Consider the following 27,901-nt stretch of genomic DNA (forward strand, 5'->3'; position numbering starts at 1 on the left):
ATTTTCAAAATATTATTCTTCCAATCCAAGAACATGGTATATCTCTCCATCTGTTGGTATCATCTTTAATTTCTCTTTATTTTGCGGTATGCGGGCCTCTCACTGTTGTGGCCTCTCCCATTGTGGAGCACAGGCTCCGGACGTGCAGATTCAGCGGCCATGGCTCACGGGCCCAGCCGCTACGCGGCATGTGGGATCTTCCCGGACCGGGGCACAAACCCATGTCCCCTGCATCATCAGGCGGATGCCTAACCACTGCACCACCAGGGAAGCTTCATCTTTAATTTCTTTCATCAGTGTCTTATAGTGTTCTGCATACAGGTCTTTTGTCTCCCTAGGTAGGTTTATTCCTAGGTATTTTATGCTTTTCATTGCAGTGGTAAATGGGAGTGTTTCCTTAATTGCTCTTTCAGATTTTTCATCATTAGTGTATAGGAATGCAAGAGACTTTTTGGCATTAATTTTGTATCCTGCAACTTTACCATATTCATTGATTAGCTCTAGTAGTTTTCTGGTGGCATCTTTAGGATTCTCTATGTATAGTATCATGTCATCTGCAAACAGTGACAGTTTCACTTCTTCTTTTCCAATTTGTATTCCTTTTATTTCTTTTTCTTCTCTGATTGCCATGGCTAGGACTTCCAAAACTATGTTGAATAATGGTGAGAGTGGACATCCTTGTCTTGTTCCTGATCTTAGAGGAAATGCTTTCAGTTTTTCACCATTGAGAATGATGTTTGCTGGTTAGTCGTATATGGCCTTTATTATGTTGAGGTAGGATCCCTCTATGCCAACTTTCTGGAGAGGTTTTATCATAAGTGGGTGTTGAATTTTGTCGAAAGCTTTTTCTGTATCTACTGAGATGACTATATGGTTTTTATTTTTCAGTTTGTTAATATGATGTATCACAATGATTGATTTGCATATATTGAAGAATTCTTGCATCCCCGGGATAAATCCCACTTGATCATGGTGTATGATCCTTTTAATGTGTTGTTGGTTTCTAATTGCTAGTATTTTGTTGAGGATTTTTGCATCTATATTCATCAGTGATATTGGTCTGTAATTTTCTTTTTTTTGTAGGATCTTTGTCTGGTTTTGGTATCAGGGTAATAGTGGCCTCATAGAATAAGTTTGGGAGTGTTCCTTCCTCTGCAATTTTTTGGAAGACTTTGAGAAGAATGGGTGTTAGCTCTTCTCTAAATATTTGATAGAATTCATCTGTGAAGCCATCTGGTCCTGGACTTTTGTTTGTTGGAAGATTTTTAATCACAGTTTCAATTTGATTACTTGTGATTGGTCTGTTCATATTTTGTGTTTCTTCCTGGTTCAATCTTGGAAGGTTATAACCTTTCTAAGAATTTGTCCATTTCTTCCAGGTTGTCCATTTTATTGGCATAGAGTTGCTTGTAGTAGTCTTTTAGGATGCTTTGTATTTCTGCAATGTCTCCTGTAACTTCTTTTTCATTTCTAATTTTATTGCTTTGAGTACTCTCCCTCTTTTTCTTGATGAGTCTGGCTAATGGTTTATCAATTTTGTTTATCTTCTCAAAGAACCAGCTTTTAGTTTTATTGATCTTTGCTATTGTTTTCTTTGTTTCTATTTCATCTATTTCTGCGCTGATCTTTAGATTTCTTTCCTTCCACTAACTTTGGGTTTTGTTTGTTCTTATTTCTCTAGTTCCTTTAGGTGTGAGGTTAGATTGTTTATTTGAAATTTTTCTTGTTTCTTGAGATAGGCTTGTATTGCTGTAAACTTCCCTCTTAGAACTGCTTTTGCTGCATCCCATAGGTTTTGGATCATCGTGTTTTCGTTGTCATTTGCCTCTACGTATTTTTTAATTTCCTCTTTGACTTCTTCAGTGATCTCTTGGTTATTTAGTAGCATATTGTTTAGCTTCCATGTGTTTGTGTTTTTTACATTTTTTTCCCTGTAATTGATTTCTAATCTCAGTGTTGTGGTTGGAAAAGATGCTTGATATGATTTCAATTTTCTTAAATTTACTGAGTTCTGATTTGTGACCCAAGATGTGATCTATCCTGGAGAATGTTCCATGTGCACTTGGGAAGAAAGTGTAATCTTTTTTGGATGGAATGTCCTATAAATATCAATTAAATCTGTCTGGTCTATTGTGTCATTTAAAGCTTCTGTTTCCTTATTAACTTTCTGTTTGGATGACCTGTCCATTGGTGTAAGTGAGTTGTTAAAGTCCCCCACTATTATTGTGTTACTGTCGTTTTCCTCTTCTGTAGCTGTTAGCAGTTTCCCTGTATATTGAGGTGCTCCTGTGTTGGGTGCATATATATTTATAATTGTTATATCTTCTTCTTGGATTGATCCCTTGATCATTATGTAATGTTCTTGTCTCTTGTAACCTTCTTTATTTTAAAGTCTATTTTATCCGATATAAGCATTGCTACTCCAGCTTTCTTTTAATTTCCATTTGCATGGAATACCTTTTTCCATCCCCTCACTTTTAGTCTGTATGTGTCCCTAGGTCTGAAGTGGGTCTCTTTTAGACAGCATATATACAGGTCCTGTTTTTGTATCCATTCAGTGAGCCTACGTCTTTTGGTTGGAACATTTAATCCTTTCACGTTTAAGGTTATTATATGTATGTTCCTATGGCCATTTTCTTAATTGTTTTGTGTTTGTTTTTGTAGGTCCTTTTCTTCTCTTGTGTTTCCCACTTAGAGAAGTTCCTTTAGTATTTGTTGTAGAGCTGGTTTGGTGGTGCTGAATTCTCTTAGCTTTTGCTTGTCTGTAAAGCTTTTGATTTCTCCATCAAATCTGAATGAGATCCTTACTGGGTAGAGTAATCTTGGTTGTATGTTCTTCCCTTTCATCACTTTAAGTATATCATGCCACTCCTTTCTGGCTTGTAGAGTTTCTGCTGACAAATCGGCCGTTAACCTTATGGGTATTCCCTTGTATATTGTCATTTTTCCCTTGTTGCTTTCAGTTATTTTTCTGTGTCTTTAATTTTTGTCAATTTGATTACTATGTGTCTCCGCGTGTTTCTCCTTGGGTTTATCCTGTATGGGACTCTCTGCGCTTCCTGGACTTGGGTGGCCATTTCCTTTCCATGTTAGGGAAGTTTTTGACTATAATCTCTTCAAACATTTTCTCGAGTCCTTTCTCTCTCTCTTCTCCTTCTCAGACCCCAATAACGCGAATGGTGGTATGTTTAACGTTGTCCCAGAGGTCTCTTAGGCTGTCTTAATTTTTTCATTCTTTTTTGTTTATTCTGTTCTGCAGCAGTGAATTCCACCATTCTGTTTTCCAGGTCACTTATCCATTCTTCTGCCTCAGTTATTCTGCTATTGATTCCTTCTAGTGTATTTTTCATTTCAATTATTGTATTTTTCATCTCTGTTTGTTTGTTCTTTAATTCTTCTAGGTGTTTGTTAAACATTTTTTGCGTCTTCTCAATCTTTTCCTCCATTCTTTGCTGAGGTCCTGGATCATCTTCACTATCATATTCTGAATTCTTTTTCTGGAAGGTTGCCCATCTCCACTTAATTTCGTTGTTTTTCTGGCGTTTTATCTTGTTCCTTCATCTGGTACATAGCCCTCTGCCTTTTCATCTTGTCTCTCTTTCTGTGAATGTGGTTTTTGTTTCACAGGTTGCAGGACTGTAGTTGTTCTTGCTTCTGCTATCTGCCGTTTGGTGGATGAGGCTAAGAGCCTTCTGCCAGTTTCCTGTTGGAAAGGACTGGTGGTGGGTAGAGCTGGCTGTTGCTCTGGTGGGCAGAGCTCAGTAAAACTTTAATCAGCTTGTCTGGTGATGCGTGGGGCTGGGCTCCATCCCTGTTGGTTGTTTGGCCTGAAGTGACCCAACACTGGCGCCTACCCAGGCTTTTTGTGCGGCTAATGGTGGGCTCTAGGAGGGCTCACACCAAGCAGTACTTCCCAGAACTTCTGCTGCCAGTGTCCTTGTCCTCACGGTGAGCCACAGCCACCCCCGGCCTCTGCAGGACACCCTCCAACACTAGCAGGTAGGTCTCGTTCAGTCTCCTGTGGGGTCACTGCTCCTTCCCCTGGGTTCCGATGCACACACTACTTTGTGTGTGCCCTCCAAGAGTGGATTCTATTTCCCCTATCCTGTCAAAGTCCTGCAATCACATCTCACCAGCCTTCTACGTCTGATTCTCTAGGAATTCCTCCTCCCATTGCTGGACCCCCAGGTTGGGAAGCCTGACGTGTGGCTCGGGACCTTCACTCCAGTGGGTGGACTTCTGTTTTATAAGTGTTCTCCCGTTTGTGAGTCACCCACCCAACAGTTATGGGGTTTGATTTTATTGCAAGTGTGCCCCTCCTACCATCTCACTGTGGCTTCTCCTTTGTCTTTGGATGTGGGGTATCTTTTTTGGTGAGTTCCATTGTCTTCCTGTTGATGAATGTTCAGTAGTTAGTTGTGATTCTGGTGCTCTCACAAGAGGGAGTGGTTTGTGTCTTTTTATTAATTTTTTTCTGATTATAAAATAGTATATAGTTCCTGTCAAAATTTTGGAAACTAGAGCAAGTATTTTTTAATTATTCAAATTATTCCCACCAAGTGGTTTTAGGTTTTTTTAAACTCAAACTTAATATATAGGCACAGTTTCTTAAAATGGAAACTAATCCTCTTCTAATAAAAGACATTTTATTATGGTTACAACTTATGACATGAAAACAACTAGTTGAAAAGTGACAATTTTAGTCTATTACCTGACTGTTCAATAAGAACTGGTTTGACAACTTTTTTCACTCTGCGATGAATTTGATTCACTAGTTTTAGTGTTTTTCACCCAATGTGTGTGTGCCCTGTTGTATTTTGGGGAAGATACAAAGAGAAAAATAATTGCTTTGCTGTTAAGTGAACTTGGGCAAGTTGCGTAACCCCTCTGTGCCTCATTTCCTTTTGTAAAAACTAGAACTGGTAAAATAATATAGCTGTCTCATGGGATAAATAACAAGTAAAGCGCCTGGCTTTAAAATAGCACCTGACACAGACTAAAAAGTAAATAAATGTGTTCCTCTTTGCTCTCCAGCCACAATGGTCCTTTTTTTTTTCATTGAAATATAGTTAACTTAAAATAGTGTATTAGTTTCAGGTTTATAGCACAGTAATGTGGTATTCTTAAACATTAAGAAATGTTTGCCACAATAAGTCTAGTTAACATCTGTCACTATACAAAGTGTCTACAATATTATTGATCATATTCCCTATACTGTACATTATCTTTTCATGACTTAGACTTATAAATAACTAGAAGTCTGTACCTGTTAATCACCCTATTTTGCTTGTTCCTCCACCCCCTTCCCTTTGGCAACCACCCGTTTATTCTCTGTACCTGTGAGAATGAGCCTTTTTTTTATTCCTCCCATCTGTGCTCTTTGCCGCAGAGCTTTTGCATATGCTGTTCTGTTTCCCTGAAGAACTCTTCCCTCCCATCTTTGCCTTTGCCTGGTTAACACCCATTCAGCCTTCAGATCTCTGCGCCAGCTTCAATTCCTCAGGGAATAGACCTGTGGTTACAGGCCTTCAGAGGACCATATATGTTTGTGTGATGCTTTAGCTAAGAGTGCCTTCCCGACCAGAAAGTCATCTTCAGGGGCAATGCTGATTTCACTCAGCACCACATCGCTGGTGCTCAGCTCAGACCTGACCCATTTTTTTGAAACATAGGATAAATGAATGCTCTGGGATGAGGAAACCAGTTTTTGCGCTTGCTGCCCCAGGCTTACCTGCGAGGTTATTTGGGAGCTCCTTGGTCAAAATAAATCACCACCTGCTCTCTGCCTGATGTTTAACCAGACCCAGGCTTTTCACTTTACAAATTCTATTACTGTGTCTCTGGACAACTCTTTTCTTTCTTTTTGTTCACATAAAGCCCCTCCAACAAGGCCCTGATGCAATGAGGGGTGTGGGGAAAGGGCGGGACAGGGCCATTCAGATCCAAGAGGACAGAGAGGACCTTGCCAGGCTCACCAGGGCTGTGCTGTGGTCAGTCTTCCTGCTGAGTAGGAGATACCCAGGTTGTTCAGCCCTGGTGACCTTCTGGCAAGACATCTGTGCTCTGCATGACATAAGAGGGTCATAAAGGTGATGCAGGGAAGAGGTGTTGGGAGGCTTTACTGATGTTGAGGGAGGGGAAGGGGTTGCTGAAGTTCCTTAGGGAGTATGGATTTGATAATAATGCAGTGGGAAGCCATTGCAGGATTTTAAACAAATTAGTTTAAATGGATGATGGGCCAGGTGGCTAGTGGTGGAGATGAAGATAGATTCTGCTGATGGATTGGGTATGGCAGGTAAGAGGAAGGGATGGCTGGTGGCTGGGTATTTGAGTTTGAGCTCAAATGTTTTATTGGCCCAGTCAAACCCAGACACCTGGCCACCACGTATCTGGGCGGTTATTACAGGGGAGAAGTTAAGAATGAGAACAGCTGAGAGATCATGGCAGGCTGGAGGGGAAGAGTGGGCAGTATCCAAAGAGGTAAAGCCTCATGATGAAAGAGGAAAAGAGTAAGGACAAAGTTGGGGGTTACATAAGTGAAAGGTGAAGAGAATCCCACTTTATTACACTTCCTTGCCTTTGAGAAAGATGGGAGGTAGGGGTTACAATGTGAAAATTAGGCAGTTTTAACTTCTTGTATGAGCCAGTTATTAGGGGTTTCTTGCAGGATAAATCTTAGAAACTGTCATTTAGTAGTTATATTGTCCCATTTTATTTCTTTAACATTTCTTACAAGGCAGGTCCAGTGGTGATGAACTCCCACAGCTTTTGTTTTTTCAGGAAATCTTTATCTCTTCTTTATTTCTGAAGGACACCTTTGCCAGGTATAGAATTCTTGATTGACAGCTTTTTTCTTTCAATATTTTGAATATATAATTCCATTCTCTCCTGGCGTGAAATGTTTCTATTTAGAAATCCACCACTAGTCTTATGGGGTTTCACTGTGTGTAAGTACTCTTTTCTCTTGTTATTTTCAAAAAAAATCTTTGTCTTTGACTTTAGACAATTTAATTATAGTGTATCTCAATGTAGTTCTATTTGGATTCTACCTATTTGGGGTCCTTTAGTCGTTGTGGATCTGGAAATCCATTTCTCTCCTCAAGTTTCAGATGTTTTCAGCCATTATTGCTTTTTTTTTTTTCTTTTATTAAAGTATAGTTAATTTACAATGTTGTGTTAGTTTCAGGTGTACAGCAAAGTGATTCAGTTATACATTTTTTTTCCTTTTTCAGATTCTTTTCCCTTATAGGTTATTAAAAGATACTGAGTATAGTTCCCTGTGCTATACAGTAGGTCCTTGTTGTTTATGTGTTTAATATATAGCAGTATGTATGTGCTAATCCCAAACTCCTAACTTATCTCTCCCCCCTCACTCTGCTCTCCCCTTTGGTAACCATAAGTTTTTTTTTTCTACGTCTGTGAATCTATTTCTGTTTTGTAAATAAGTTCATCTGTATCATTTTTTTAGACTCCACATATAAGTGATATCATATATTTGTCTTTCTCTGTCTGCCTTACTTCACTTAGTATGATAACCTCTAGGTCCATCCATGTTGCTGCAAATGGCATAATTTCATTCTTTTTTATGGCCGAGTAATATTCCATTGTGTATACATGCATACATCTTTATCTGTTCATCTGTCGACAGACATTTAGGTTGTTTCCATGTCTTGTAAATAGTGGTGCTGTGAACATTGCATTATTGCTTTAAATATACTTTCTGTTTTCTTCTGGAATTCCCATAATGCAGATATTGTTTGTTTTGATTATGTCCTATAAGTCCCATAGTCTTTCTTCACTCTTTTTTCTTTCTTCTGTTTGCTCTTCAGACTGGATAATGTCAAATGTTCTGTCTTATAGGTCACTGATTCTTCTGCATGGTCAAGTCTACTTTTGAGTTGTCTGTTGAATTCTTCAGTGCAGTCATTGTATTTTTTAGCTCTAGGATTTGTGGGGTTTTTTTTAATTGTTTATATTTCTTTGTTGAACTTTCTGTTTTGATCATACATTGTTTTCCTAATTTCATTTAGTTGCCTGTGTGTTTCTGCAGTTCACTAAAATTCTTTAATTATTCTGAATTCTTTGACAATTCATAGATCTCCATTTCTTTAGGTTCAGTTTTTGGAGCTTTATTAGTTTCCTTTGGTTGTGTCATGCTCAACAAATTTTTCATGATCCTTCATTCCTTGTATTGGTATCTGCACATTTGAGTAAGTGGCCTCTGCTTCCAGTCTTTACGGGTCTGGTTTGGCAGAGACAGCTCTTTACCAGTCAGCTCAGTTTGGGTCTGTGCATATGTCTGCTGGTAACATCCTTGGGCAGGTGGGGCTTGCTATCAGGGTATATTTTGAGTGAGGCCACTGCCTGGGCTTTAAGGTCAGGGGTAAGGGGGTGGTACCACTAACCAAGAGCAGGTAGATAGGATTGCTGACTTTGTCCCCTGCTCCACGACTGCCTGGATTCTCTGGTCAATCCTAGTAGACAGTCCAGACTGGGTACTACATTCAGAAGTAGATGGGGCTATGAGTTAGCTTCTCTCCCCTGGTGTGGTAGCAAAATGGGTCCCAGGGCCTACACAGCTTGTTGTTTAGGAACCTGAATCAGGCAAGACTGTACACTGAATTCTCTGGCCAGATAGAGCCACTGGCTCTTTATTCAGGTGTCACTGTGAGCACGTGACAAGTAACAGTAAGCAAGGCTGTTGGATGGGCCACGCAGCCACCCATGTGCTCTGCTGAGATGGGCTGAAGGCTGTATTCAGCAATAGTCAGGGCTACAAATTAGTTTTCCTACCCAGGCACAGGGGGAGAACCAGCTCCAAGGCTGGTAAGGCTGTTTGTGGTCTTGACTCAAGCCACCTGTTCCCCAAGCTTCCCGGCCAAACGGGGCCACTTGCTTTGCTCTGCAGACTACCAGCTCTGACTGCCAGCTCTGACTGCTCAGCTATTTCCAGGCATTCTTGTCAGAAGCTCCTGGGTAGGGCTGGGAGCTTCACTCTTCAGTGGCCAGGACTATGACTCAGCTCTCTTGCCTGGGTATGGTGGGAGGGCAAACACCTGCAGGTTTTCCCTGTCAGGCTTTCTGGTCTGATTCAGCTCCCCTGCCTGGGAGTGGACGGAGACCAGGCTCCAGGGCCAGCAAATCTCTTCATTTGAGGCATGCAGACCTGCATGCCACTGAGTTCACTAGTCAGACTGCCCCGACTTGGTTCTGCAGATGAGCAAAGCTGCTAGTTGGGATTACTAGTTGGGTGCGCAGGCAGGGACTTGGTCTACCAAGATCCTAGGCCCGCTTATTGCAAGCCCCTAGCCCCCTTCTTCATCACAGTCAGGTGCTCAGTGGTCAAGCCCCACAGATTCTCCTGCAGTCCCCAGGGGACAAGACTGGAGTGGGGGCTCCCGAGAAGCTACCCACAAAATGTGGGAGCTGGATGTCCACGCTGGGCTCTCTTTACCCCTAAAGGAACTGTAGGCGCAGGGGGACCTCCTGGCGTGGTGCTGTGCTGTCCAGGGGAGTCTGTCTTGGTCTCTATGGTGCGGTGGAGGCGGGGGTGCTTTAGCCTCACTCTCGTATTCTTGGATTCTCAGTGGTGTCTTGTCAGTGAACAGTCATCGTTAGTTTTTCTCGTGAAGGGGAGTGAAGTCAGGAATGTTCTATGTTGCCATCTTGGTGATGTCACTCTGAAGAGTTTCTTAGTATATGCAAATATGCAGTCACTGCTGTTTGAATTGTTTTTCATCAACATGTACTACTTTCAGCATTTCAGGAAGAGGAAGAATACAAATACTTCTAAGTAAAGGGAGGGGTGAATTTTAAAATTTTCAAAATGTGGATCTTATGATCTGCTTCCTTTCATAGATGAGAAGCTGTCTTTTTACATCTAGTAAACAATTAATGTGTGGCTCCCAAGTCCCAGGAACACTGCTAGACTCAGTATACAACAGTGAAAGAAGGGAATCCTTGCTCTTGTCAAGATCATGCTCTATGGTCATGAACGAGAGTGACCAGCACCATGTGATGTGTGTTCTCAAGACCCAGTGAGGAAACAAGTCACCAGCTTTGCCAGACCCATAGGAGCTCACCAGGAGAAGAACAGGACACTCCAGATTGAGGCAACAGAAAGTCCAAGGGCATAGGTGAAAAATGAAAGTCTCTGTGGAATCTCCCTCCGAAGGAAAGTCAACTGTCCAACTTCTCAGGGGGTTATCATGGAGAAACCATAGGATTTAGAAGATGTCAGCAGGAAACATCACTTGTCTTTCCCTTAGTTGTATGATTTTTTTTCTTTTGCTTATTTAACCTATTTATGCTGGTAGCTATGCTAATGCTTAATTATGTGTGAAAATTATAAACCAAAAAGTACTATATAGTTCCTCAGTGAATGCCTAAACTTACCAGAGAGGAGAAAGTATTCAGTTCCTAATTTTTTCAATTGAGTTTAATTGTCCTAGGTATTAAATTTTCTTGTAAGAGTTGTTATGTAATCCAAGTTTTGCCATGACTTCTTTCTTTTTATTCAAAAAGCTTCTGTTTCACAAAGTAGCCTTGAGATTAAGCAATCCGTAGTAATTCTGACACACCAAGGATAATACATTCTTAGTTGCATTGCATAGTTGTATTGATGAGACTTGGCATCACATGTACAACGTACGTGTTGCCATCTCTGTAAAGAGGTTAATCTCTCTTCATGTTAGGTTTGATTGAGAATGATTCTGTTTATAACTAAGCTCTAGATCATACTGACCCAGAATAAAATCTTTAGACTAAGTGCTTTATATGATGCTAAGTCCCTATAAATTCGGTGAGTCTAGCTGCATCTGAAATACATACTAGCTTACCAATTAAAGGTGCTATGTATAAGATGTAAAACATCTTCTTAGTTGAGTGCTATGATTATAACAGTTTACAATCAAGACATAATCCAGTTGGCTTGGCATAAATATAGTAGCATTACAGCACACAGACACAGGCATTCATGTTTTCGTGTTTGTTAGCTTAGAGTCAAAGGTTCATAGAGGGGTATCAAAGTCCATTTCAAAGAGAAAAGTCTAATTTTAGAAGCTTGCAGTTTACACACCAAGCTTGCCTTTCAATAAATAGCTTGTGTAATCTTCCTGCTGGCACAAGTTGAAAAGTACATTGTTGGAAAGGAAAAAGAAAAAACTGAAGAGAAATGATAAACTTGTTTATGAAGAAAAAGAACAGGAAGAATAAAGTAGACATCGTCACAGATTTAGTTTTCATATTGTTGAAAGTATTTGGTTGCAAGCAACAGAAACCAACTCTAGCTAACTTAGGCAAATAAGAAATTGTTGGACACCAATGGGGTCACTCACAAAATCAAAGAGAAAGAACTGAACAACTAGACCTAGTCCTAGGGATTTCAAGGGCAGGAGTGAACAGAAGATATCTTTAGGGGGTTGCCATTAAAATGACTGTCAACTGTTTTCCATCCTAGTGTACACTGCTCGAGTTTCAGATTCCTGGGAGAGTCTGATTGGCCTAATTTGAATCACTTGCCCACCCATTGACAGTCCCTCCAAACTACATGGAATGTGAGGGATGCATCTCTAAGGAAGAGCGGAAACTGTGACAGAAACTGAGGATCACGGGCTTCCCTGGTGGCGCAGTGTTTGGGAGTCCGCCTGCAGATGCAGGGGACACGGGTTTGTGCCCCAGTCCGGGAAGATCCCACATGCCACGGAGCGGCTGGGCCCGTGAGCCATGGCCACTGAGCCTGCGCGTCCGGAGCCTGTGCTCCGCAACGGGAGACGCCACAACAGTGAGAGGCCCGCGTACCGCAAAAAAAAAAATGAGCATCAGGAGCTGGACAGGGAAAAAACAGTGGATGTTCACTACACCACATAGCCACAATCAGTAGTAATGATTTTGCCCGACCAGAGTACATGGCCAATAGTTATTGGTATTTCTCTTCAGAAACATCTCTTGTCAGCTTTGTATTCATATGTGAGCTGTGGGAAAAATATTATGCCACTTTGATGGAGAGGGACCATTTCTCATGAATTTCAGAGTATCATTATCATTTATCTTTGTAAATTGTCCAGATGGCCAGGAATTTCTGATATGGAGTAAAAATATTCTAGAATCACTTTTCTTGTTTGCTTTTCATTTTTTTTTCAGGAAGCTCTTACACTAGAAGTATGTCTTGCCAGAAAGTTATCATGATAATTCTCAAAAGGTATATGTATATTCTTCTTTTCTACATCTCAACGTAGAGAAAATATTCTTTGTCTCCCTGAATGGACTGACAGATTGTTTACATTTAAAGTCTGTTTCCTTAGAACTTATACCCACCCTATTCCTTCTCTACCACTTCTACCCTTCCCCTTGTTCCTCATAGCTCTTGGGCGTGTACTACTTCAGCAGGGACCTGGGGTGGCTTTCGTGAAACTAAATACAATCAAAAAGCCCAGGGAACAAGAATTAATTTAAATGTGTTAATTTAATTCAACCTTCTGCTGCAGCGGCCACTGAAAAGCAGTGGTCATTACTCTGTGCCGTGGCCACAGACCTCAGCAAGGACCACAAGGCGGCCAAGCACGCTCAGTTTGTGCTGGACTAATCCCAGAGGTATATGGTTTCGCTCTGTGTGAGTAGTGTACACGTGGGACTGTCAAGGTTTCCAAGGACAAGTGGGCCCTCAAGTTCATGAGGAAAAGGGTGGGGACACACATCCGTGCCTAGAGGAAGAGGGAGGGGTTGAGCAGCTTTAAGGAAAACAGCTGCCAAGAAGGACTCAGCCTCCTTCCCTGAGGTACATAATCCAACCTTTACAGGGAAAAAGCATATACTGTTTGGGACATTAAGCCAACTGTGAATACTAGTGTTTTTCAGCCCACTAGCTAGATATAGAGGGTGGATAAGATATATGTAGTGTGTTCCAACCACAGACTAAAGGCTGTGAAAAGAGAACTTGCAAGAAGCCAAAACCCTGCAACTTGATTCTGCAACTTAAATTGTCCCACAGTAGACAGTAATACATTCACAATTAGAAAACTTCTGTTTGGTTTAGTGATATCCCAACTACCATAGAACAGCAAATAACTGCTGCATGTGCCCAGACACAAACCTTTTTATCCACAGCTTGCTGTTCAGTTAATAAAAAGTTTTGTGAATGGGCATATACATCAGTTATTTGCTATTCTGTGGTAGTTGGGATATCACTAAACCAAATAGAAGTTTTCTAATTGTGAATGTATTAGCCAGCCATGGATTTTGATCAATAAGTGGGAAATGAAACAGCCTTTGTAAACGTTAAGCCACATGCTCATTCAATCTTTATCTTCATATCCTAGTAAGTAAATTTGCTTTCCGTGTTAAACAACAGCAACAAAAGGCATACCAAAATCCTTGTATACCTTTGGGTGTAAACTTTTCTGGGGTTTTACATTATTATGAAGTCAAAGACAAATTTATAACTTCCTTGAGATAGCTAAAACTTACATAGCAACCTCTTTAAGTAGGGATAAATTATTATAAAGAAATTGATCCTGCATTATTTTCTACTCAGGACAGGGTTTTGGTTAAATACATTTTTGTTCTGTTTTAAAATCTCTTATACATGCTGTGTCCATCTACTAGTTAGCTGCAAAGCAGTTGACCTCAGGCAAAGTTAAGTCCCTTGGGAAGTCCAGTACCTAGAGATAGGGAGACAATTTTGCTTGACATTGACACTATTTAGTTAGAAGTAACTATAAGTGTTTCGGTAGATCAGTGGAAATTGATTTTGGATGTTAGATAGTAGAAACTTCTTTTACCTTGAGGAGAACATAAATATTGTCAATAATATCCATTAAAATATGAACAGGGGAAGAATGGAAAATAAGGCATAGAACTAATTCCAACCCACAGGGGTTTTATGAAGATTGGCTGAGGTAAACTGAGGAGTGTTACAATACATAATAAATTCTCTTTGGCCATTATAGCTTTTTTAAATTGTCGTCTCTTATTTTTACCAATCTGAGTTTTCATTGGCCTTTGTTTTTCTTACACAGTTAGAGGGAAAGGAATTATGATATGACCTTAAAATCTCTGTGCCTCAGTTTTCTTCTAGTACTTCTTTATAGGGTTGTTGTGAGGATTAAGTGAGTTAATACATGTAAGGGACTTAGAACAGTGCCTGGCACATAATAAACACTATGTATATGTTAACTATTGTTATTGTTAAGAACGATCCAAATACAGTGCTCAAGAGTGGAGAAGTCAGAATTCTAATAGGTTGCTATAGTAACTTAGACTCAAAGCTATAAAAATTTAGCTGACCTTCCTATCAAAGTTCAGTGATAATTCTGCTACATAAGCCTCTGGTATTCTTTTGTTATATCCACTCAGCAAATGTTCATTCTGAACCTAATGTGTCGGGCAGTGTGCCAGGTTTTGTGAGAGCTATGGAGCCCAAATGGATATAGACACTGCCCTCATGATACTTAAATAAGAACAAAAATAGCTATAATAAAAAAATATGCTAAGTATAGTAGGAACTTGCACTCAGAAGAGGGAGAGATTTACTTTCAGTTAGGAAAATCTTGAAGTAAATAGCACTTGAACTAGGTCTGAGTGGATGTGACGTTCAGAGGTGGAGTGAGGAAGAAACAGATTTGTCATTGGAGGACACGATGTGAGGAAAGGAGTGGGGAAAGGAGTGGGTCTGTGCTGGAAAAAGGTGGTCCAGGCTGTCTTTAGTTGTACCTTCCCTGTTGTAAAATGAGGGTGGAGGTGCTAAAAATGGTACATACTGGTTGAACATAATACTGCTGCCAAGCATTTTGCAGGTATTTCACACTTGTTACTGAATTCCATACAATAACCAGATGAGCTAAGTATTATTTTCCCTATTTTTGAGGTGAGGAAAAGTTGTATACTTAGAAAGTAACTGCACAACCATTTAAGCACAGGAGTGGTTGATGGCAAAAGCCTGGGTTTCTTTCTAACATACCTGGCTGCCTCTTCAAAATCGCAAGCGATTGGTTGACAGATAATTAAACACATTCTACCATCTTGAGAATACTAATTGATACCAATTAGAATTTTCTTCATTACCACTTCTACAGTTTCAGCAAACAGATTTTCTGCCTCCAGCGTTTCCCAGAAACCCCTGATAAGAAGGTTTGTCTTTCCCCAAGACTGTTTCTGAAAAGGTTGCTGGTGAGCATACAGTCCGTGCAGAGTTGGATGGTCGTTCTGGCTGTAGTGACTTGGGGTCCCACATCTACAAGCTGGACCCTCTCCCTTTTCAGTATCAGATAAATAGCGTTATCTGTGTAATCAAGTTCAAACTCAGAATGGAATTCAGGGACTCTGTGCCTTGGCTCCATTCACTTCCTGGCTTTGTTTCCAGATCTATAAAATAGCAGTAAAAATACTTTTATATGCCTCAAGGTTTATTGTGGGATAAGATAAAATTTAGTACATGGAATACTTCATAAACTATTCACTGCCTTATAAATATTGTTTCTATAATCATAGTCTTGTGAAACAGTTACATCCTCAGAGGATACATAGGGGTCTTTGTTCCTACACTTGAGTGGCTTCAGATGGCTTATTTTAGCTTCTCCTTTTTTCTAACAGACTCAACTGTCATGTCTTTGTACTGTCATTATGCTTCCCTCCAATAGCCCACTCCTCTCTCAATTTGCTTTTAATCAGCAGTCAACTAGGAAACCACATAATAGAACTTGCTGGCAGTATGTCTAAAATTAAAGAAATTTTGTTTTCTCTTTAACAAGGGGTGAGAGGAAATTTTTTTTGATCTCAATTGGCTTAAAATTTCATATTAATTTTTTAAATCATAAGTTTTTAAGCATTTTTAGAAATTAATAATGCATGCACTTAATCTTTCAAACAATGCAAAAGCATATAAAATAAAAAGATCTGATCCCATCCTCCCTTTCCTTCCCAACAACTCCCTAGAAATAATCACTATTTACTGGTATGAATATATGAGATAGGCACATAATGGTCTGCAACTTGCTTTTTTGACCAAACTGTTGAGCTTTTAGTGTCAGTACATTATTGGTTATTGCTACATAATAGAACCCCAGAACTTAGTGGTTTGACTATATTTATTACCTGAGTTCCTGTGAGTCAGGAGTTCAGTAGCGGCTTAACTGGGCGCTTAGCTGGAGGTAGATTTGAGGTTGCAGTACTGGAGGCTTGAGTGGGGCTGAAGGCTTTACTTCTAAGGTGAAAAAACTCACAGACAGGCTGTTGGCAGGAGGCCTCAGTTCCTCTCTCTATAGGGTTGCTTGAGGATCTTCACAACATGGTAGCAGGCTTCCCCAAGAATGAGCCATCTTAGAGATTCACTAGATCCTAGAGAGAGCCAAGTAGAAGCAATCCTTTTTCTGACCTAGCCTCCGAAGTTACATCATTTTGCCATATTCTTTGCTGGAAGCAAGTTTCTAAGTTAGGTCCACATACAAGGGAAGTGAAATTAGACTTCGCCTTTTGAAGGGAGGCATATCAAAGAATTTGTGGATATGTTTTAAACCACCAAAGTATGTATAGCTCTCTCATTCATTTTCATGTTTGTGTTATGTTCCATAGTATGGAGGTACCATAATTTCCTTAACCATGCCCCCATTAGTAGATACTGTTACTCTTCTAAACAGTGCTTCAGAGAATACACACATACACCTTTACCAACTTGAGCTAGAATTTAGCCAGATACGTAAAAGTAGTTGTTGGGTTCTGAAGGTGGGCCAAAGGGGATGGATCCCTTAAAACTAAAGAGCTGGGATGCATGAAGGCATGTTTTGCCTTTCAGCTGTGTTCTGGCTAGATAGTTCAGAAAGATATTGGAGTTAGTCATTTCATGTAATCAGACTCATACAAACAGAAAACATCTCAAAATATTCTCGGTATTAAAAACAAGTTTAATACTATGAGAAATGTGTGAATTAGGGGTATAGATGTCAACATGAGTGAAATTTATTAATGTAATATTGAGTACAAAAAACAAGAACAGGAAAATATATAGCATGATGCTAGTTATATAAAATTTAAATGTGAAAAACAGTATTTTGTTGCTTAGAAATAGTGTACAGTAAAAATATAAAGAAATCTATGATAAATTCAGGGTAGTGGTTACTTGGAATGGACTGCAGTTGAGGAGGTACACACTTTTAGGGGGTTTCTTAATTGGCAGTTTTATTTCTTTATCAGAATAATGAGGACACAGATGTTGGTATTATTCTTTGTACTTTTTTGGTACATCTACAGTTATCACAATGAAAATTATGAGAGGCTCTTGATTTTTAAATTCTGAGCTCTTATTTTAGCTTCAACTTTTGGGGTATTAAGTATATACATTTGTTTATTGATGGTGATTTTAGTGCAGTGAAGATAGTCAAAAATTAATTAATTTTTAGGTAAAGTTAATACCTAAAGTAAATACAGTAGGCTCTGGAATTCAGGTGGATTTTCATCAGGAGACAATGAGCAAATCAATGAAAAGATTACCAGGCTCGGAGGAGTCCAAAGACCTGTGTTATGGTCTGTTCACCACCATGTCTGACAGCGATTTGGAGCATTTAGTTAACTTGAGTCACAGTTTTCTCATCTGTAAATTGCAGGGAGCAAACCCACTTCTCGGTGCTATTATACAGATCACATGAAATTTTTTAAAAATTAAAAATATGAAAAGCACCTAGTCCAGTTACTGGCGCAGCAGATGTTCATTATTTTCTTCCTACTCCCACAGATTACTGCCATCATGATTCTGGTACCATGTCTAGCATTTAAGCAAGTATGTATTTTTGGTAATTATGTAAAGTTTGCATTTTTCTTTTGTCATGTAAGAAAAAATGTTCAGTATTAAATATTAAATTTTTGAATGCCTTTATACAATGAGTTAAAATTATTTAATAGTGGATTATAAACTGTACGGTTGTCATCTCTAGGGATTTCTTTTTGCTGACATTTGAGCAGACAGTTTTTTTGCTGACTGAATATCTCTTTGTTGTGTTGCTTTGAGCTCGTTAACGACCAAATTCTTATGTGGCAGCTGCACATTACACATGCTTATTCTCCATGTTCAGACCATAAATCTTCTGTGACTGAGTGACAACACCACCTGCAGAGTCTTTTGATGTTGCAGATATAGCACTAATAATGTTATTTCAAAATATTTCAGACCTGTTTTCTCATACATTTTAGCGCTACTGGGACAATGAAATGATATTTCAGGATATGAGAAGTTATTGTTATTGTTTTTTGTGTATTTTACAATGGAGACAGACTGGTAGTATTTGCTATATGTAGGATTGTAGAACATGGAACAGCAAGAGTATTCGGTATATACCCAGCTGAGGTTTGTTAAATAGAGTAACTCTGAGTATGTTATAATTTTTTCTCCCTAAAATCTATTTTCTAGCTTATTCTTATCTAACAACATGTTGAAGGTCAACATTGGGGCAATGACACAGTCACTCACCCATCCCAACCAAAGCTTTTTGTTTTGGTGCCACTACTTTTCGTGACTGGCAACGGAACACAGTGCTTGAAAGCAGAGGCTCAGTTCACGTCCTGGCTCCTCCCCTTACTAGTTTGTTCTCAAGTCACTGAACCTCTCTGTACCTCAGTTTCATCTGTAAAATGGGGATGACCATAACATCTGCCTCTCGGATTATGAAGATTGCTAATATTTACAATATATTAGAGCAGTGTCTGGCTCAGAATGAGGACTGTTTAAAGATTCATTAAATAAACACATCAAATAAATATAGCAGACAGACAGCTGTAGAGCATAGAGCACACAGGACTGGGCTTGGCTCTGTGGGCTCATCCCAGATTGGATCTGTCCCCAAACAGTAAAAGGCACTGTCCTTTCAGTCAGATTAGTTATACAAGCTAATAAGGATAAGGAGGAATATAAAGTTATCCACAGATGATGCCTTCCCTTTGGCTTAACCAAACCAGAAGCCTAGGGGTTAAGGGAACCTCTGTCATTTTTTAGGGCAGAGGGCTGGTGGGACAAGGGTAGGGAGGGATCTAGAGGGACAAACAGAAAATATCCATCACAGTTTCTAAGACAAAGTGCATATTTATATATAGTGCATATATGATATGTAGATGTGTGCATATTTCTATATAAATTTTCCATTATCTTCCAATATATTTTCTAAGTTTCTACAGAAAGAAGTGTGATCTCGGCATGTAACTGGAACGAAAAAGTCTCACAGTCACTTAAAGTGTATTTCCAGTATTACTACTTCCTGGCTTAAACAAAGGAGGAACACAGTTCATTTTCCACTTAATTCAGAAAAGCCATTCCAAGCATGGTAGGAAATGTTAAAGAGCTGATAGATAGAATTGATACTGCTACCTCCGAGGTAGAAATGCTGGCAAAACTATCCCCCAGTCTTTATGCCATATGCTTCTAATCTGCACCAATAATTCCTGTTCATAAATAGATATATTGAATTCTCTTTTTAGAGTAATAAATCTATGCCTAAATCAGTTTTTTCATTTTTCTTCTACTAGAGTACCATTGAGCTCACTCTGATGTTCACGTCTTCAATGGGAGGTAAAGCTGATATGGAATTTTCTGAATAAGAAAAGTGGTTAAAAGAACACTTTAGAAGAAACCATTGTCTAACAGACTGGACACACATTGTCCTGGGGAGTTGAGGTAGCTGAGAGATGATGAATGAACAGGCTTTAATTCTCTTGGTGATTTGTTGCTAGAGGACCATTTTAAATTTCTTCCCTGGAGCCTTGAGAAGGTAGCTCACCTGCCTCACAGCACTGGGTTAATTCTGTGTTCAGGTACACAAGGGACCTGATTAACCCTGGTTTGACAATTAGTTGTTGGTAGCTAATAACTATTCAGGACATGAGGAAACACATTTTTGTAACCTTCCCTCCCCCTCCAAAAGCAATATATTCAATAAATTCACATAGGGGAACTTTAGCCTGCCTGTGGTTGGGAGCCAATTTTGTTTGCCCGACTTTTGAGCCTTTGAATTTAATGAGGGGTTGCTGACACTTTCTCTCATTCAACAGCTAGGAATTTAGTTTTCCCAGATTTGCAAATCAGGATCAACTTTACCCAAAACACTGTGTGGGAGGTGGAATTCTAAGATGACCCCCCCAGTGACCCTCACCCTTTGTCTTATTCCCTCACCTGTGAATATGAGACATCATTCCTGTGATTATGTTATCTTACCTGGCAGAGGGGTTTTTGCAGATGTACTTAAGGTTAGTAATCAGTTGACCTTAAGATAAACTATTGAGTGGGCCTAGCATAATCATATGAGCCCTTTAAAAGCAAAGAGTTTTCTCTGGCTGGTGGCAGAAGTGGAAGTCGGAGAGATTTGAAGCGTGAGAAGGACATGCTGCTGTTGGCTTTGAAGACAGAGGGGCCACGTGAATACCGGTGGCCTTTAAGAGCATGGAGTGGCCCCAGCTGACAGACAGTAAGAAAATGGGACCCTCATGCAAGGACCTGGATACTATCGGCAGCCTAAATGATCTTGGAAGCAGGTTTTTTCCCAGAGCCTCCAGATAAGAGGCAAGCGTAGCCACACCTTGATTTCAGCCTTCAGGAGACCCTGAGCAGAGACCCAGCTGAGCCGTCCATTCGTACTTATGACCTCCACAAGTGGAAGCTTATAAATGGTGTTTTAAGTGACTACATGTGTGGCCTAGAAGTATATTTTGCGACTAGTTTATCTTGAAAGGAATACCGGGGAGTTATACTGCTCTAAGCTATAAGTGCTATGGGTACTTTCCCGAGAAAAAAGTTGATGGCCAGGGTGAGTGTTTGCTTAGGATACAGTTATTTCAGTAATGGTGTGAAAAACCACACATTCTTCTGTTAGGGAGGAGTCTGCTGCTGGTATGTAATTTTTATGTGTTTGATTCTTACAGGAGCCTTTACAAACCATTAACATTGATTAAACAAACCCACAACCTGTGACGGAAATCAGTGAACTTTTTCTGTGAAGGGCCACGTGGTAAATACTTGTGGCTTTGGGGCCCATATGGTCTCCATCGCAACTATAATCAATTCTGTCCTGGCACCACAGCAGACACAGACAATATTTGAGTGAATGAGTGTAGCTGTGTGCCAGGAAAACTTTATTTATGGTCATAATTTGGCTTGTGTTATCAGTGTCTTATCTCTGGGTTTTTTTTCTTTTTACTCATGGCTGGTAGGTACTAGTTATTCCTTTAATTTATCACAACTGATTTCTGCCCTTATTCGTAGCTTTTCCTGACTTGAATTTACAAGAAACCTCCCCCACCAAAAAAAGTCTCTTTACCGAATTATCTTATAATCTTGAGCATGTTTTTTGTTTTTTGTTTTCCGGTACGCGGGCCTCCCACTGCTGTGGCCTCTCCCGTTGCGGAGCACAGGCTCCGGACACGCAGGCTCAGCGGCCATGGCTCACGGGCCCAGCCGCTCCGCGGCATGTGGGATCTTCCCGGACTGGGGCACGAACCCGCGTCCCCTGCATCGGCAGGCGGACTCTCAACTACTGCGCCACCAGGGAAGCCCTTGACCATGTTTTTAAGTGACAAAATTGGTAGGAGAAGGACTATGGAATCTGTTTTATTACATAAGCATAGTGTATAAAACTTAATTTTAAAAGAGGCAAAGGTCATTCCTTTTATTTATTGAGGTATAATTGATGTGAAACTTTATATTAGTTTCAGTCATACAGCATAATGATTTGATAATCGTGTATACTGGCAAAATGATAAGCCTAGTTAACATCCAACACTACACATAGTTACAAATTTTTTTTCTTTCTTGTGATAAGAACTTTTAAGATTTATTCTGTTAGTAACTTTTTTGTTTTTTTTAAACGGGAGTCACTGAGCTTTATGGTTTCATTTGGCCCCAAAAATACACTTTTAGGGGGCCTCAAATTACTAGACATGTGAATTTGAACGTTCCCCACCGCCAGGTCCCTTCCACCCTTCGGTTCCTCCCAGGAGCTCCAAAGCCAAAGTTGAGTCTGTCCCACTCGGGTCGTTCCACAGCGGCTCTGCTTCCTGGGGGCTGCAGTTGCGATGTGAATGACGGTGACGTTCCAGCTCAGGAGCCTCTGCCAGCTGCTGTCACATGATTGCATGGCACGAGTTTTGTTTCCAGGCCGTTTTATAGAAGGCTTTAGACTGTATTCCCAGCATTTCGGATTTGGACACCAGGTCATCTAGCTTCTCGCCTCGCTCTAACAAAGACTCCGTGGTGTTGTGCAGGATGATTTTGGTCTCATCTAGTTCAGCCTGCACTTTAGTCATTGGGTCAGCTTCTCGGAGGTTCTGGTATCTACTGAGGTGACCGTCCAGGCCTGCATACTGGATGGTATTGGGGGATCCAACTGGCCAGTCTGGCCTTTCGACCTGCTTGGAGAATTCGTCTAGTACCTTCTCCAGCAAGGTAAACGCCACCCGGGATGGGTATTCACTGTCAGCAATGACCACTCCCACCAGACTGTCGCTTCTCACTTAGACATGGCACAGATACTCTTGTTCTTTGACAGAAGCTCTGCTGCCTTTTGAAGAGCGCTCCACAATCAGTTGACTTGTGAAGGTCATGAATTCCTGAACTCTGGACCACTGGAAGAAGCTGAAGGAGGGCACGTCGTACGCAGCTTTGAGCGGCACCGCCTTGGCATCGCCTTTGTACGGGACGCTGAGGCTGTACAGCTTCATGGCGCCGCGCCCTCGGGCCAGCTACCCGCCTGGCCGCGGGACCAGCTTGCAGGGAGCAGCATGGCGCTGCCCCTCGAGACCGCCATCAGCTGCTGACGGGTCGGCCGCTCTCTTAGTAACTTAAATGTGCAGTGCAGTATTAACTATAGTCGCCAGTCTGTACATTACATCCCCTGACTTATTTATTGTATAACTCAAAGTTTGTACCTCTTGTCCTCTTCATCCTTTTCACCCACCACCCCTGCCCCGCCCCGCCCGAGCTTCTCCACATTTGACAGCCGCCTATCTGTGAGCTCAGTTTTTTCTTTTGATTCCACATAAAAGTGACATCGTACAGTATTTTTTTTCCTCTGACTTATTTCACTTAGCATAATGCACTCAAGGTCCATTCCTGTTGTCACAAATGGCAAGATTTTTTTTTAATGGCTGAGCAATATTCCACTGTGTGTGTGTGTGTGTGTGTGTGTGCACGTGTGCGTGTGTCTGTGTCACATCTTTATCCATTCACTCATCAAAGGCCACTTAGGTTACATATCTTGGCTGTTGTACATAATGCTGGACTGAACATGGCAGTGTGTATATATATATATCTTTTCAACTTAGTGTTTTCATTTGGGGGGGGCCGCTGGAATAAATACCCAGGGGCGGATTGCTGTATCATACAGTAGGTCTATCTTGAGGAACCTCCATACTGTTTTCCATAGTGGCTGCACCAATTTACATTCTCACCCAGAGAGCACAAGGATTCCCTTTTCTTCATATCTTTCCTAAGACTTGTTATTTTTTGTCTTTTTGATAATAGCCATTCTAACAGTTAGGAGGTGATATCTCATTGTGTCTCTGATTTGCATTTTCCTGATGATTAGTGATGTTGAACACTTCTCATGCGTCTGTTGTATGTCTTCTTTGGGAAAATGTCTATTCAGATTCTGTGCCTATTTTTTAAACGAAATTACTGGTTTTCTTGCTATTGAGTTATATGACTTCTTTATATAATTTGGATACTAACCCCTTAACAGATACATGATTTACGAATATTTTCTCCCATTCAATAGGTTGCCTTTTCATTTTGTTGATGGTTTCGTTTGCTGTGCAGAAGCATCTTAGTTTGATGTCGTCCCACTTGTTTATTTTTGCTTTTGTTGTCTCTGCTTTTGGTGTCAATCCCAAAAATCATAGCCAAGACTTAAGGACTTTACCACCTATTTTTTTTTAGATGTTTTATAGTTTCAGGTCTTACATTAGGTACTATTAAGTCTTTACCCCACTTGGAATTAATGCTTTGTGTGTGGTGTAAGATAGCGGTTCAGTTTCATTCTGTTGCATATGGCTGTCCGGTTTTCCCATCTCCATTTATTGAAGAGATTGTTCTTTCCCCCATTGTATATTCTTGGCTTCTTTGTCATAAATTAATTGACCATACATGTGTGGTTTCTGGGCTCTGTGTTCTGTTGATATATATGTCTGTTTTCATGCCAATACCATACTGTTTTGATTACTATAGCTCTGTAATTATAGCTTAAATTTAGAAAGCGTGATGCCTCCAGCTTCGTTTTTATTTCTCAAGATTGCTTTGGCTACTCAGGGACTTCTGTGATTCCATACAAATTTTAGGATCATTTGTTCAATTTCTATGAAAAATACCATTGGAATTTTTATAGAGATTGCATAGACTCTGTAGATTGCTTTGGATGGTGTGGATATTTTAACAATGTTCTTCTAATTCGTGATCACAGAATATTTTTCCATTTATTTGTGTCTTCTTTAATTCCTTACATCAATGTCTTATAGTTTTCAGTATACAGGTCCATTACCTACTCGGTTAAATTTTTTCCTAGGTATTTTATTCTCTTTCATGCAATTGTAAATGGGATTGGTTTCTTAATTTCTCTTTGTGATAGTTTGTTATTAGTGTATAGAAACGCAGTAGATTTTTGTATATTGATTTTGTATCCTGAAACTTTATTGAATTTGTTTATTAGTTCTAACACTTTCTTTGTGGAGTCTTTAGGGTTTTCTATTTATAATACCATGTTATTTGCAAATACTGACAATTTTACTTCTTTCTCTCTAATTTGGATGCCTTTTATTTCTTTTTGTTTTTTTAGAAGATGTTGGGGGTAGGAGTTTATTAATTTATTTATTTTTGCTCTGTTGGGTCTTCGTTTCTGTGCGAGAGCTTTCTCTAGTTGTGGCAAGTGGGGGCCACTCTTCATCGTGGTGCGTGAGCTTCTCACTGTCGTGGCCTCTCTTGTTGCAGAGCACAGGCTCCAGACGCGCAGGCTCAGTAGTTGTGGCTCACGGGCCTAGTTGCTCCGCGGAATGTGGGATCCTCCCAGACCAGGGCTCGATCCCGTGTCCCCTGCATTAGCAGGCAGATTCTCAACCACTGGACCACTTCCACCACAGTGGAAGCCCCTATTTCTTTTTCTTGCCTAATTGTTCGGGCTAGGACTTCCAATACTGTGTTGAATAAAAGTGGTGAGAATGGGCATACTTGTCTTGTTCCTGATTTTACAGGAAAAGCTTTCAGCTTTTCACTGTTGAGTATGATGTTAGCTGTGGGCTTATCATATATGGCCTCTGTTACGTTGAGGTACATTCCTTCTGTGCCCACTTTGCAGAGAATTTTTATCATAAATGTTGAATTTTCCTAAATGCTTTTCCTGCATCTAATGAGATAATCATATGGTTTTTATCCTTCATTTTGTTAATGTGGTATATAACATTGATTTGCAGATGTTGAACCATCCTTGCATCACTGGAATAAATCCCACTGGATTATGGTGTATGATTCTTTTCATGTATTGATGAATCCAGTTTGGTAATATTTTGTTGAGGATTTTTGCATCCATATTCATCAGGGGTATTGGCCTGTAATTTTCTTTTGTTGTGGCATCCTTGTCTGATTTTGGTATCAAGGTAATGCTGACCTCTTAAAATTACTTTTGAAGTCTTCTCTCTTCTGTTTTTTTGGAAGGGTTTTGAGAAGGGTTGGTATTAATTCTTGAATATTTGGCAGAATTCACCAGTGAAGCTGTCCTGTCCTGGACTTTTGTTTGCTAGGAGGTTTTTCTTTTGTTTCGTTTTTTGTTTTTAGGGTTTTTTTTTTTTTCTATTTTGTTTTATTTATTTCTTTATACAGCAGGTTCTTATTAGTCATCAGTTTTATACACATCAGTGTATACATGTCAATCCCAATTGCCCAATTCAGCACACCACCACCCCCAGCTCCCCACGGCTTTCCCCCCTTGGTGTCCATACATTTGTTCTCTACATCTGTGTCTCAACTTCTGCCCTACAAACCAGTTCATCTGTACCATTTTTCTAGGTTCCATATACATGCCTTAATATACGATATTTGTTTTTCTCTTTCTGACTTACTTCACTCTGTATGACAGTCTCTAGATCCATCCATGTCTCAACAAAGGACTCAATTTCATTCCTTTTTATGGCTGAGTAATATTCCATTGTATATATGTACTACATCTTCTTTATCCATTCATCTGTTGTTGGGGATTTAGGTTGCTTCCATGACCTGGTTGTTGTAAATAGTGCTGCAATGAACATTGGGGTTGCATGTGTCTTTTTCAATTATGGTTTTCTCTTGGTATATGCCCAGTAGTGGGATTGCTGGATCATATGGTAATTCTATTTTTAGTTTTTTAAGGAACCTCCATACTGTTCTCCATAGTGGCTGTATCAATTTACATTCCCACCAACAGTGCAAGAGAGTTCCCTTTTCTCCACACCCTCTCCAGCATTTGTTGTTTGTACATTTTCTGATGATGCCCATTCTAACTGGTGTGAGGTGATACCTCACTGTAGTTTTGATTTGCATTTCTCTAATAATTAGTGATATTGACCAGCTTTTCATGTGCTTCTTGGCCATCTGTATGGCTTCTTTGGAGAAATGTCTGTTTAGGTCTTCTGCCCATTTTTGGATTGGGCTGTTTGTTTCTTTAATATTGAGCTGCATGAGCTGTTTATATATTTTGGAGATTAATCCTTTGTCCGTTGATTCATTTGCAAATATTTTCTTGCATTCTGAGGGTTGTCTTTCCGTCTTGTTTATGGTTTCCTTTGCTGTACAAAAGCTTTTAAGTTTCATTAGGTCCCATTTGTTTATTTTTGTTTTATTTCCATTACTCTAGGAGGTGGATCAAAAAAGATCTTGCTGTCATTTATGTCAAAGAGTGCTCTTCCTATGTTTTCCTCTAAGAGTTTTATAGTGTCCGGTCGTACATTTAGGTCTCTAATCCATTTTGAGTTTATTTTTGTGTATGGTGTTAGGGAGTGTTCTAATTTCATTCTTTTACATGTAGCTGTCCAGTTTTCCCAGCACCACTTATTGAAGAGACTGTCTTTTCTCCATTGTATATCCTTGCCTCCTTTGTCATAGATTAGCTGACCATAGGTGTGTGGGTTTATCTCTGGGCTTTCTATCTTGTTCCACTGATCTGTGTTTCTGTTTTTGTGCCAGTACCCTATTGTCTTGATTACTGTAGCTTTTTGGTACAGTGTGAAGTCAGGGAGTCTGATTCCTCCAGCTCCGTTTTTTTCCCTCAAGACTGCTTTGGCTATTCGGGGTGTTTTGTGTCTCCATACAAATTTTAAGATTTTTTTGTTCTAGTTATGTAAAAAATGCCATTGGTAATTTGATAGGGATTGCATTGAATCTGTAGATTGCTTTGGGTAGTATAGTCATTTTCACTATATTGATTCTTCCAATCCAAGAACATGGTATATCTCTCCATCTGTTGGTATCATCTTTAATTTCTTTCATGAGTGTCTTATAGTTTTCTGCATACAGGTCTTTTGTCTCCCTAGGTAGGTTTATTCCTAGGTATTTTATTCTTTTTGTTGCAGTGGTAAATGGGAGCGTTTCCTTAATTTCTCTTTCAGATTTTTCATCATTAGTGTGTAGGAATGCAAGAGATTTCTTGGTATTAATTTTGTATCCTGCAACTTTACCAATTGATTAGCTCTAGTAGTTTACTGGTGGCATTTTCAGGATTCTCTATGTATAGTATCTTGTCATCTGCAAACAGTGACACTTTTACTTCTTCTTTTCCAATTTGTATTCCTTTTATTTCTTTTTCCTCTCGGATTGCCATGGCTAGGACTTCCAAAGCTATGTTGAATAATAGTGGTGAGAGTGGATATCCTTGTCTTGTTCCTGACCTTAGAGGAAATGCTTTCAGTTTTTCACCAT

General features: G+C 39.9%; 1 protein-coding gene and 1 pseudogene across 1 annotated transcript in view; one reads left to right on the forward strand and one right to left on the reverse strand.

Annotated features, from left to right (window-relative positions):
* Window positions 1-27,901, forward strand: part of TMEM123 (transmembrane protein 123) — a 72,619-nt gene that overhangs the window by 21,381 nt on the left and 23,337 nt on the right. The gene's annotated exons all lie outside the window — the stretch shown is intronic.
* LOC114886748 lies at window positions 21,216-23,015 on the reverse strand (annotated as a pseudogene).

Source organism: Monodon monoceros, unplaced genomic scaffold (genome assembly GCF_005190385.1).
Source record: "Monodon monoceros isolate NGI ecotype Baffin Bay Population unplaced genomic scaffold, NGI_Narwhal_1 Super_Scaffold_7, whole genome shotgun sequence".
In the NCBI taxonomy this organism is placed as follows: domain Eukaryota; kingdom Metazoa; phylum Chordata; class Mammalia; order Artiodactyla; family Monodontidae; genus Monodon; species Monodon monoceros.